Source organism: Helianthus annuus, chromosome 5 (assembly GCF_002127325.2).
Source record: "Helianthus annuus cultivar XRQ/B chromosome 5, HanXRQr2.0-SUNRISE, whole genome shotgun sequence".
In the NCBI taxonomy this organism is placed as follows: Eukaryota; Viridiplantae; Streptophyta; class Magnoliopsida; order Asterales; family Asteraceae; genus Helianthus; species Helianthus annuus.
The window spans coordinates 70,428,535-70,439,107 of NC_035437.2; positions in this window are offsets into that span (position 1 = coordinate 70,428,535).

A 10,573-nucleotide genomic window follows, 5' to 3' on the forward strand; every position below is an offset into this window, starting at 1 on the left:
GAAAGCGAAAGTGATAGTGATGAAGATGAATACGTTAAAAGATTGAAAAGGCGTGTAATCGTATTGGAACAGGATGCATAGCTGAATAATGCTCAGATCGTTTCTCTTCAACAAGACGTAGATTTGAAAGAAGCTCAGATCTCTTCCCTACAATCACAACTCACTAACAGAGATCTAACCATAGATCAGCTGCAAGGTGATGTAGGGATGTTAACGTCCAATGTTTACGATCTGAAGGCAAAGCTGGAAAAGAAATCTGGGAATGAGTTTGTGGATAAAGAATATGAACAGTTCTATGTTGGAAGAACTGAACAAACTCCAGAGCAAAGAACAGCAGCTCATGCAGCAGCTGAAGTAGAGCGTGCTGCAGCTTTAGAAGCTTATTTGGCTGCTAAACCCAAGATGCAAAGCAACAAGTCCAAGAAGAGACGAGAGCAGAAAGAGAAAGAGAAGCAAAGCAAAAAGTAATTGTTAGTAATGAAGACTCAAGACATGAATCCTCTTGATGAAGACTTTCAACTAAAGGATCCCTCTCAAAGACCAGACAGAATGGTGATGGAATTAGGATCTTCTCATTACGATGAAGTTGGAAACAAATCAGAAGTAGCATGTTGGATGTATGAACCAGACAAATAGATGTGGCTGATTACTCGAAAGAGTAGGCATAGGGAGTATTATGGCAAGGAAAGTCAATTTGAATCTTGGACCCAGATTGACTTGAAAACTCAGTTACGTGCTCCTTACTTTGATCCAGATCTGAGCAAGAGAGGCAGAGGTTGGGCATTCCACTTACGTCTTGAAAGAGAAGTGATAACAAACTATGCCACTATGAAGACTGCTGAGCCAACAGTGAGAAGAAATCCTGGTGTTCGTGATCCTTTCACCAAAAGGACTATCAAATCAGTTATCTGGCCTCCCACTGATAAAGAGAAGATCATTCCTATCTCCAAAAAGTTTGAAAAGGGAATCCTGAAAACCTTCAAATTCTGGGCTTATGATCCGAAGATGGCAGAAGCAGTTATAGTCACTGAAGAACAAGCCATCAGGATTCCAAATTCCTATGATTTGATGAGCTTTCATGAGGAAGATAGCCTGATTCTCTCCAGTCATCAAATTCGCACAAATGAGAAGTATGAAGAATGTGTGAAGGCTTAGACGAGTGTTGCTGCCAATATAATAAATCATCGCTTGTTTTCTCCAGATCAAAACGAAGGTGGTCCTCAGGTGTGATGCAGCTACTGATCTAATAAACCTAGGGGAAAATTGTTAGGCCCTTAAAGATTTATGGATAATTAGTTTAGTGGTTTAGTAGGAGTGTTAGGTTAATGGTTGTAAATGAGCTTTTGGGTACATTTGGCCTAGGGTTTAGGGAGCACCCTCCCTAATCCCTCTCTGTAAATAGTAGCTTATGTCATAAGGTGTAGGGTTGGTGGTTTTGGTAGATCTTGTATTTGACAATCATTGAATGCAAGATTTGAAGATTTTGAATACTAAATCATCCTTCTTCATCTCTTTGTTTGTTGATGCATTTATTGTCTATCGCCTTCGTCAATTCGAGTCGTAGTGAAAAGCCGGAAGAAATCAAGCACGTAATGTCACAATTAGTTAGAAATAACAAGGTGGCGTTTTGGTAATTAATGAGAAGTATCATTAATTCCAAGGCCTATAAATAGGATTGTGATGTCATAACTTTAAAACTCTTGGAAGACTTTAGATCTCATTTTGTACATTTGGTGATTCAAGTTTAGAGAGAGAAAGTCTAGAGAGAGAAAGTCGTTGTAAACGTGAATCTTGTACCGGATTTGTCATATCTTTCAATAGATTCTCGTTACTAGTACGTTATTGTGTGTTCGGTCACGCACGTTCACGGATTCCGCACGTGAAACGTTCGTTACGCAATCGAACGGCGTCAAAACCGGTCCTACAAGTGGTATCAGAGCAAGGAGCTCGATTGCACGATCAAACACATCGTTTTCGTACCAGATTTGAGCCGATTCAGATCCGATTTCATCAATTTCTTCATCTTCTACCTATTTCTCACGGTTTTTAAGGAAATTCGTCAAATTGAAGGTGTTTTCACAGTCCGATTCGTCTGAATTTCTAGCATATTGTGCGAAAATACGTGAATTACAATCCTACCAAGTTTCAAATCCAAACTCCTAGCCGTTTAGGAGAATCGAAGAATTTCGGTTCGATTTCGTATCATATTTTCAGGTCCGCTCGTAAGATCTTTGACAGGTTCGCTCATAGGGTAAAAAAAAGGTTCGCTTATTTGATTTGAGATGGTTCGCTCCAAATTACTGTTGTGGTCCGCTTATTAATCAAACAGATTCGCTCATTCGGTTTAAAAAAGGAGATTCGCTCATAGGTTGTTGATTTGAGATGGTCCGCTTATTTGTCAAATAGGGTCCGCTCCAAATGTCAGAATAGTGGGTTCGCTCTTTTGTCATCTTCTTCACGTGATTGTCTGATCATTACTGATTGTCGGCAGGTTAATTGCCAGCCATGTTCACCGCCCATACAATTGCCGGCCAATCAAAGCAATCGATGTTTAAGTGTTTATCGGCCGGTTGTCTTTATTGATATCACATGAAGCTATTAGACGACCCAATAACCTTCCTGTTGCCGCCCATTTAACCATTTGTCTGTGGTTAAACAAGTCCATACAAGCGGCCACTAAACAAGCGGCCCAATCAAAGAAAGCACTCATAAATGGCCCATGTGATAAAGTCATGATGTCGGCTGAAGTGTGTAAACAAGAGGTCCAATGATAGTTCATGTGTCATAAATATTGCCGCCCATTAAAAGTAATTGGCCCAATCATCCGTATTTTGGTTAGTGTGTTGTCAATGTGCTGCCCCATTAAAAGTAACAGCCCATTAATCTGCCCACTTGTGAGTGATAGCACCGACCCACTACCTTTTGTGGCCCAATCAACAGGTGGTTTAGTGACATTGTTTGGCCCCATAGTTGTCGACTAATTGTGAAGCCCAAAGTGTTCACATTATCTTGTCCATCTTTAATCATAGCCAATCGACATCACCGCCCACTTATTTGGAGGCCCAATTAAAAGTTGTCTGCATGTGAAGTCATATTACACCGCCCCTTAAAAGTCATTGTTATAAAAGGCCCAATCAAAGGAATGTGAATATAAAGACTGATATTGCATGTGTTGATTTATTGGTTGTCCGCCCAACCAATAATAAAGGTCCAATCATCGAACTTGGAGGTGATTCGAGGTGATTAGTGAAGCATCGAACATTTGCCTGAGTGAATCCTCACTCGATCCGTTGTCGCCTAATCTTTGATATTCAATCGGATAGTCGTTTGTTTGTCTAAATTTTTGTATTGATTGAAAACTCGTCTTTGAGAATCTTTTAATACCGAAGATGGATTCTGAATTTTATCTTACACTGAACAAGTTCAATAATTTTACAGGTATCAATGGAGAATCAATTGAAGAGTTGATCAAAAGGTATGTCGAGTTGTATTGCGAGATGATGAGATTGAAGATAACCAAGACTAATGAGGAATGGGTTGACAAGTTGGGAAATGCTTTACCGGGTGATATGTGGAGAACGTATTTGTTAGATTTGAAGAAGATACATTTAAACTTGACTTTGGGCTTGTTTATCGAGAAGATTGAAGAACGAGAACTTGAACTCCGAAAGAATAAAGCAGCAACTGATAAAGTAGAATTCAAATCTGAGGAAAATGTTCGAGAGGAAGAGGAGCAGGTTAAAGAAATTTCAGCTATCAAGCTGGAGAAGAAAGCTGAAGCTGAAAAGATGATAGAGAAGTGCTCAAATTGTGAAGATCTGAAATCTGAAAATGCCAAACTCTTGAGGGATTTAGAGAGTTTGACATTAGAAAACAAAAATCTTAAAAATTCAGAAAATGTTTTGAAAAATCAAAAACAAAATTTAGAAAATGAAAAATTAAAAATGGAAAAAGAATTTCAAAGTCAAATAAAAATTGTAGAAGATGGGAGAGATGTGTTTAGTAAAAATAACATCGAAAAGCAAAAAATGATAAATTCTCATCTTCAAAAGATTATCCAACTTGAAAAGGAAAGTGAGCAAGCTCGAAAGAAAATCAGTGAGCTTGAAAATAAATTGAAAGGTTTTGTGACTTCTTTAGCGTATGTGAATATTTCATGCCCAAAACCGCTCAATTCTATTCCAATAAGTGACAATGTCACAAACTTTGACAATGTCAAAGTTGAGGATTGTGATGATAAAACTGATGATGAAAATGAGAAAAATGAGAAAAGAAAATTATTTTTGGAATTAAAAGAAAAATTCAAAAATACTGTTTTGCAATCTACTGAAATAGGTGAATGCTCAAAGCAAAAACCTGTTAAGAAGGTTGTAGAACATAAACAAAAAGTTAAAAATTCGAAAAATTTTCAAAATAACAATAAAAGCTCATCAGTTCAGTCATTCAATCATTATAAAAAACCACAAAAATTTGAAAATCAAAACTAACAAAAAGTTGGTAATAAGTGGTGCAGGTCGGACCACAGTGCTCAAAAGTCAAATCTAGCAATCAAGAGGAGGAAGAAATATCACCAAGCCAAACAATGTTATGATCTGAGTGTTTGGATTGATGGTGAAGATTGGTACGATAACAGAGTGTGTTACCGATGCGGTTATCAAGGACACATTGCTGTTAACTGCCAGAGTTGGAGTTATGAGACGAGGAGATGCTATAATTGTCAAATCAAAGGACACATTGCCAGGGATTGCCCAAGGAGATCAAATGAAAGATTGAGGGTTAATTCTCAGAAATTGGCAAAGAAACCAGTCACTGTCAAGCCCAAGGAACTGAAAGTTTCAGAACAGAAAGTCAAAGAACAGAAGGTTCAAAAACCTAAAGTTCAAGAAACGAAAGTGAAGCTTTCTCAGGGGCAAAAAGACAAACTGTGAAAGAAGAGGAAGAAGGCCAGAGAATATCTGAAGAAGATTTTGTCCTCGGTTTCACCCGACAAATCGAATAAGAGTGCTGATGAATCGCTTCACTCAACTGCAAAGTCAAGTAAACCGAATTCGTCAGATGCAAATCTGAGGACAAAAGAGGAGATAATGAAGAAGGTAACATTTGTGGCAATGAATCTGTTTCTTCGGAAACAAAGGAGCCACATGTCGGCGATGAATCTGGCTCGTCAAAGTCAGACAAGCCACATTCAGGCAATGATTCTGGTTCGTCAAAACCAGAAGAGCCGGTTATTGAGGTAAAATCTGAGAATTCAGGTTTAACAATGGATGATACAAACTTTCCACCATTGTTGAACAAGAATTCAAAATCACCCAAGGACAGTCAGGCTTGGGTGAAACTTTTCAAATGAAAAACCTGACTTGCCGGAACTCCCAGGTTGGTAATTGGGGAGTAGGTATCGGCATCTTTCTTGAGAAATTCACTTCGGTGATATTTCGTCTTTCAAAAGATAAATTAAGGACATTAAGTTGTACTTGATTCATCTTTCCTACAAGTGATAATTTGAAAAACAAGGTGATGAAATCCCGAGTTTATGAAACGACACACAAAACTAATTTTCCGGAAAAACCATTTTGATTAAAACAAACTTAAGTGTTTTGAAATCATAATGGGAAAATAGTTTGTTGTGAGGGGGAGTTCTGATTGTTTACGCCAAGTGGATGGAGAATTGAAGTGTTTCTCTTCATGTTGTCAAGTTTGTACAGTTTGTTTCAAATTTTCCCAGAAAATCAAAATTGAAACATATTTTGATTTTAGGTGGAGAAAAATTTTAAAAAAATTAGAAAATTTGAAAATGACAAAAACATCGAAAATTTAAAAATGAGTTTTGTTGCGAATAAGAGGAAATGATAGTAAATCAGTGGACTATCACATCATGCTAAAGAAATGAAATGTCAAATGTGATAAACGATCTCACTAAAGATGTGACGATAGGCTCAGCTAGACTAGTAGATTTGCGATAACGATACAAACTTAAATGTAAAAGCCTAGTTCTAGTGGGAAACATGGTTGAAAGCATAGTACTTAGTTTTGTCCTTCTTGACTGTGTGCCTACTCGGTAATCGCTGAATGCCAAAAAGCATAAAACTGGTTAAGTTTGTGAACTTTCACAACTTTGCTGAAAAGTCGCTGTGATTATGCATTTTATTTTGCAAAGATTTAAACTTGTTTGATTTCTTTATTTTGTTTAAGCATCGGACATCCTCTGCGTATACGGGAGTATCGACCTGGATGTTATTGCCTAAACGTTCTGCTTTATTTTCTTTGGTGTTTCGTTTAAGCTTTGGACCTCCTCTGCGTATACGGAAGTATCGACCTGGTGGTTAAAGCCTAAACAACTTCAACTTGTTTTATTTTCTTATTTTGTTTAAACATTGGACTTTCTCTGCGTATACGGAAGTATCGACCTGATTGTTAATGTTTAAACATTCTGCTTTATTTTCGCATATATCACAGTTGATGAAAGTTTAAAGGCATTACTCGAGTTAGTGTATTGCATGATGAGGGGATATGCTGAGATCGTGAGGTCCATAAGAATTTTAGTGCAAAATTAATATACCTTAACGTATCTATAAGCATTTCGAAAGTTTTTAGATTGAGCTTAAGTGGACAACAATATCGTCAATCAACGTGAATCGTTTTGAACTTAAAACGATTAAAAGCTTAACAGTGCTTGTGATATGTCTCAAAAACTGATATGATCCTCTTGCACAAACTCACAAAAATATGTTTGTACATATTTCATTTCTGCATTTAATTTCTGTTATTGCATTTATGTTTCTTACTTTGAAAAATCCAAAAAGATTTTCGATAACTGATGTTGGAGAGCTGATATTCAAAATCTCAAAGGCTAAACATGATGAACAGACAGGTTGGTTAATTGGTTTGAAATGTTTAAGATGATTCCTTAATTTGAATCAGAATTTGGAATGTTTCGAATTTTTGATCATTTTTAAATGAAAATGATTCTCAAATATTTAGTTGATTCATTAAGTTGAATCACAACTTTATTGGTTTGTAATAGAGAGGTTGAGATGTGCAGGTTTCTAAATCTGTTGATACAGAAAGCCAGGCGTCGATCCCAAAAGCACGGAAGCTTGACGAAAGGGGGAGCCTGAAGAGTCTGAAGAAAAAGAGCAACGGAAGCTGAAGACAGATCCACCGGGATTCTGTTCAAGCAAGAAGACTCAAGAGAGAGAGAAAGACAACTCGCTACGAGTTTCACTATGGATTGACTACGGCAATATCCAAGGGGGAGTTTGTTGATGCATTCATTGTCTATCGCCTTTGTCAATTCGAGTCGTAGTGAAAAGCCGGAAGAAATCAAGCACATAATGTCACAATTAGTTAGAAATAACAAGGTGGCGTTTTGGTAATTAATGAGAAGTCTCATTAATTCCAAGGCCTATAAATAGGATTGTGATGTCATAACTTTTAAAAAACTCTTGGAAGACTTTAGATCTCATTTTGTGCATTTGGTGATTCAAGTTTAGAGAGAGAAAGTCTAGACAGAGAAAGTCGTTGTAAACGTGAATCTTGTACCGGATTTGTCATATCTTTTAATAGATTCTCGTTACTAGTACGTTATTGTGTGTTCGGTCACGCATGTTCACGGATTCCGCACGTCGAACGTTCGTTACGCAATCGAACGGTGTAAAAACCGGTCCTACAAGTGGTATCAGAGCAAGGAGCTCGATTGCACGATCAAACACATCGTTTTCGTACTAGATTTGAGCCGATTCAGATCCGATTCCATCAATTTCTTCATCTTCTACCTATTTCTCACGGTTTTTACGGAAATTCGCTCATAAAATGACTGACCAAGATTGGAAAAAGAAGCTTAACCCACTACGACAAATCATAGTTGCCGGCCCAATCATAAAGAAGTCAAAACCCATTAAAATCATTGGTCAAATAAATGTGCATCATATATTAATATTGTCGGACACTTTAAAAAAAAAACCCAATCACCGACCCACTAAGTTTTAGAGGCCCAATCACAAGCTGCAATGGTTGTTGGTATTATCTGCATGTGAAATCATGTTCACCGCCCATTTAACATGATGTCATAAGTTGTTCACATGTTTGTTGATTGTTTGACCCATAAATCACCTTGTGGCCCAATCCCAGCCCTTTGTTACAACCGCCCCACTACCTTTTGTTGGCCCAATCAACAAGTGATATTTGTGATTATTGTCGGCCCATACACATTATAATACGTATCACCGACCCACTAAAAATTTGGCCCAATCTTTGTGGTGTTAAGTGTTTGTGAGCTTGGTGGTGTTAAGTGTTTGTGGTGATTAAGTCTCGGCTCAAATCATTCTAAGTCCATCAGTGTATCACAGCCTATTCATTTAGAGATTTCTCCGAACAATTTTGGATTGAATCGACGAATCTTCGACAATGGGTCTTAGATTGGGTTCATCAACACACTGTTACATATTCAATCTGTTTTGATTTGATCGTTTACTTGTTTGTTTGCAGGAAATCCAAGGTGATTTGTCAAGAATAGGATCCTCACCCGAGCGAATTCACACTCGATCCGATCTTTGATAGTTATTTGATTGTGTAAAATTGTTGTATTGATTGAAAATTCGTTTTTGTGAATCTTTTCATTACCGAATCATGGATACGAATTTTTTTAATATGAATCAAGAAACAATTGACAGGATAAATGTCTTAACGAAAGAATTTGGTTTGTTTTCAGGTTATCCAGGAGAAAAAACAAAGAGTATCATTGAAAGGTATAAACATCTTGTTCGCTCAATGTCTGAAAAAGGTATTCGGAAAAATCCAAGCGAATGGGTTGAAGGTTTAGCCAATGCCATACCTCAACAAGAATGGGGTACCTATTTGCTGGATTTAAAAAGAACTGGAGAATACTCTAGATTGACAATTTGTCAATTCATTGAGAAACTTGAAGAACAGATGGGGAAAAATGCTGAGAAGAAGAAAAGTCAAATTGGAAAAAGAAGCAGGAATATAGGTCTTCAAGTGGAAGATGAACAGATCTCTGAATCAGTATGCTTCAAATGTGAAAACTTTAAAACTGACAATGACAAACTATTGAAGGATGCGGAAAGTTTGACATCGGAAGTCGAGAAGTTGAAAGATGAAAAGCAAACTGATGATAAACATATTCTTATTTTGCAGGGACATTGTGAGAAACTGAAAGCTGAAAATGACAAACTATTAAGTAACTTGAACAGTTTGACATTTGAAAACAAGAAGTTGAAAGAAAAAGGAAAAATTTTTGAAGATAAAGTTAAAGTTTTTGAAATTGAAAAAGCAAAAATTGAGAAAGATTTTCAAAATCAAATGAAAATTCTTGAAGATGGGAGAGATGTGTTTAGCAAAAACAACATTGAAAAACAGAAAATGATAAATTCCCATCTTCAGAAAATTATAAAATTGGAAAAAGAAGGTGAATGTGCTAAAAAGAAAATCAAAGAGCTGGAAAAAGAGCTTGAAAGCAAACAGAAATCTTCAGAAGATTTAGATTTCTGGATAAAGCTTGAGAATAAGAATCTAAAAGCAAATGAATCAAAATTTCAGGAACAGATAAAAGTTTTGGAAAATGAAAAGTCTGTTCTTGAAAATTTGAAGAATGAGAATGAAGATTCAATCAAGTCTCATCTTGTTAGAATATCTCAACTTGAAAACGAAGCTGAGAATTCAAGAAACAAGATTGATGAACTTGAGAAGAAATTGATAGGTTTTGTGACTGCATCAGACAGTTTTAATTTTCCCTGTCCAAAACCCATCAATTTAGTTCCAATAAGTGACGATGTCACAAACTTTGACAATGTCAAAGTTGAAGATTGCGATGAGAAATCTGATGATGTAAATGAAAAATTAGAAAAACAAAAATTGTTTTTAAAATTAAAAGAAAAATTTCAGAAAACTGTTCTACAATCGACTGAAAAAGGTGAATGTTCTAAACAAAGACCTTTGAAGAAGAAAGTGGAACAGAAACAAAAATATAATAAAAGTTCATCAGATCGATCATCCAATCGCAATGAAAAATTACAAAAAGTAAAAAATGAAAACTCAAAAATTGTTGGTAATAAGTGGTGCAGGTCGAACCACAGTGCTCAAAAGCCAAATCCAGCAAACTTGAGGAAGGAATATCACCAAGCCAGACAATGCTATGATCTTAGCGTTTGGTGTGAAGGTGGTATACGGTACGATAACAGAGTGTGTTACCGATGCGGTTATCAAGGACACATTGCTGTTAACTGCCGGAATTGGAGTTATGAGACCAGAAGATGCTACAATTGCCAAATCAAAGGTCACATTACCAGAGAATGCCCAAGGAAATCGAATGACGGATTGAGGGTTAATTCTCAGAGAGTGGCAAAGATTCCAGTCAAAGTCAAGCCCCATGAACAGAAGGTTCTAAAACCTAAAGTTCAAGATCAGACAAGTCAAGAAAAGAAAGTTAAACTTTCACAGGGGCAGAAAGACAGACTGAGGAAAAAGAGGAAGAAGGCGAGAGAGTATCTCGAGAAGATCTTGTCCTCGGGTTCATCCGTTGGAAAGAATAAAAGTTCTGATGAATCAACTCCCTCAG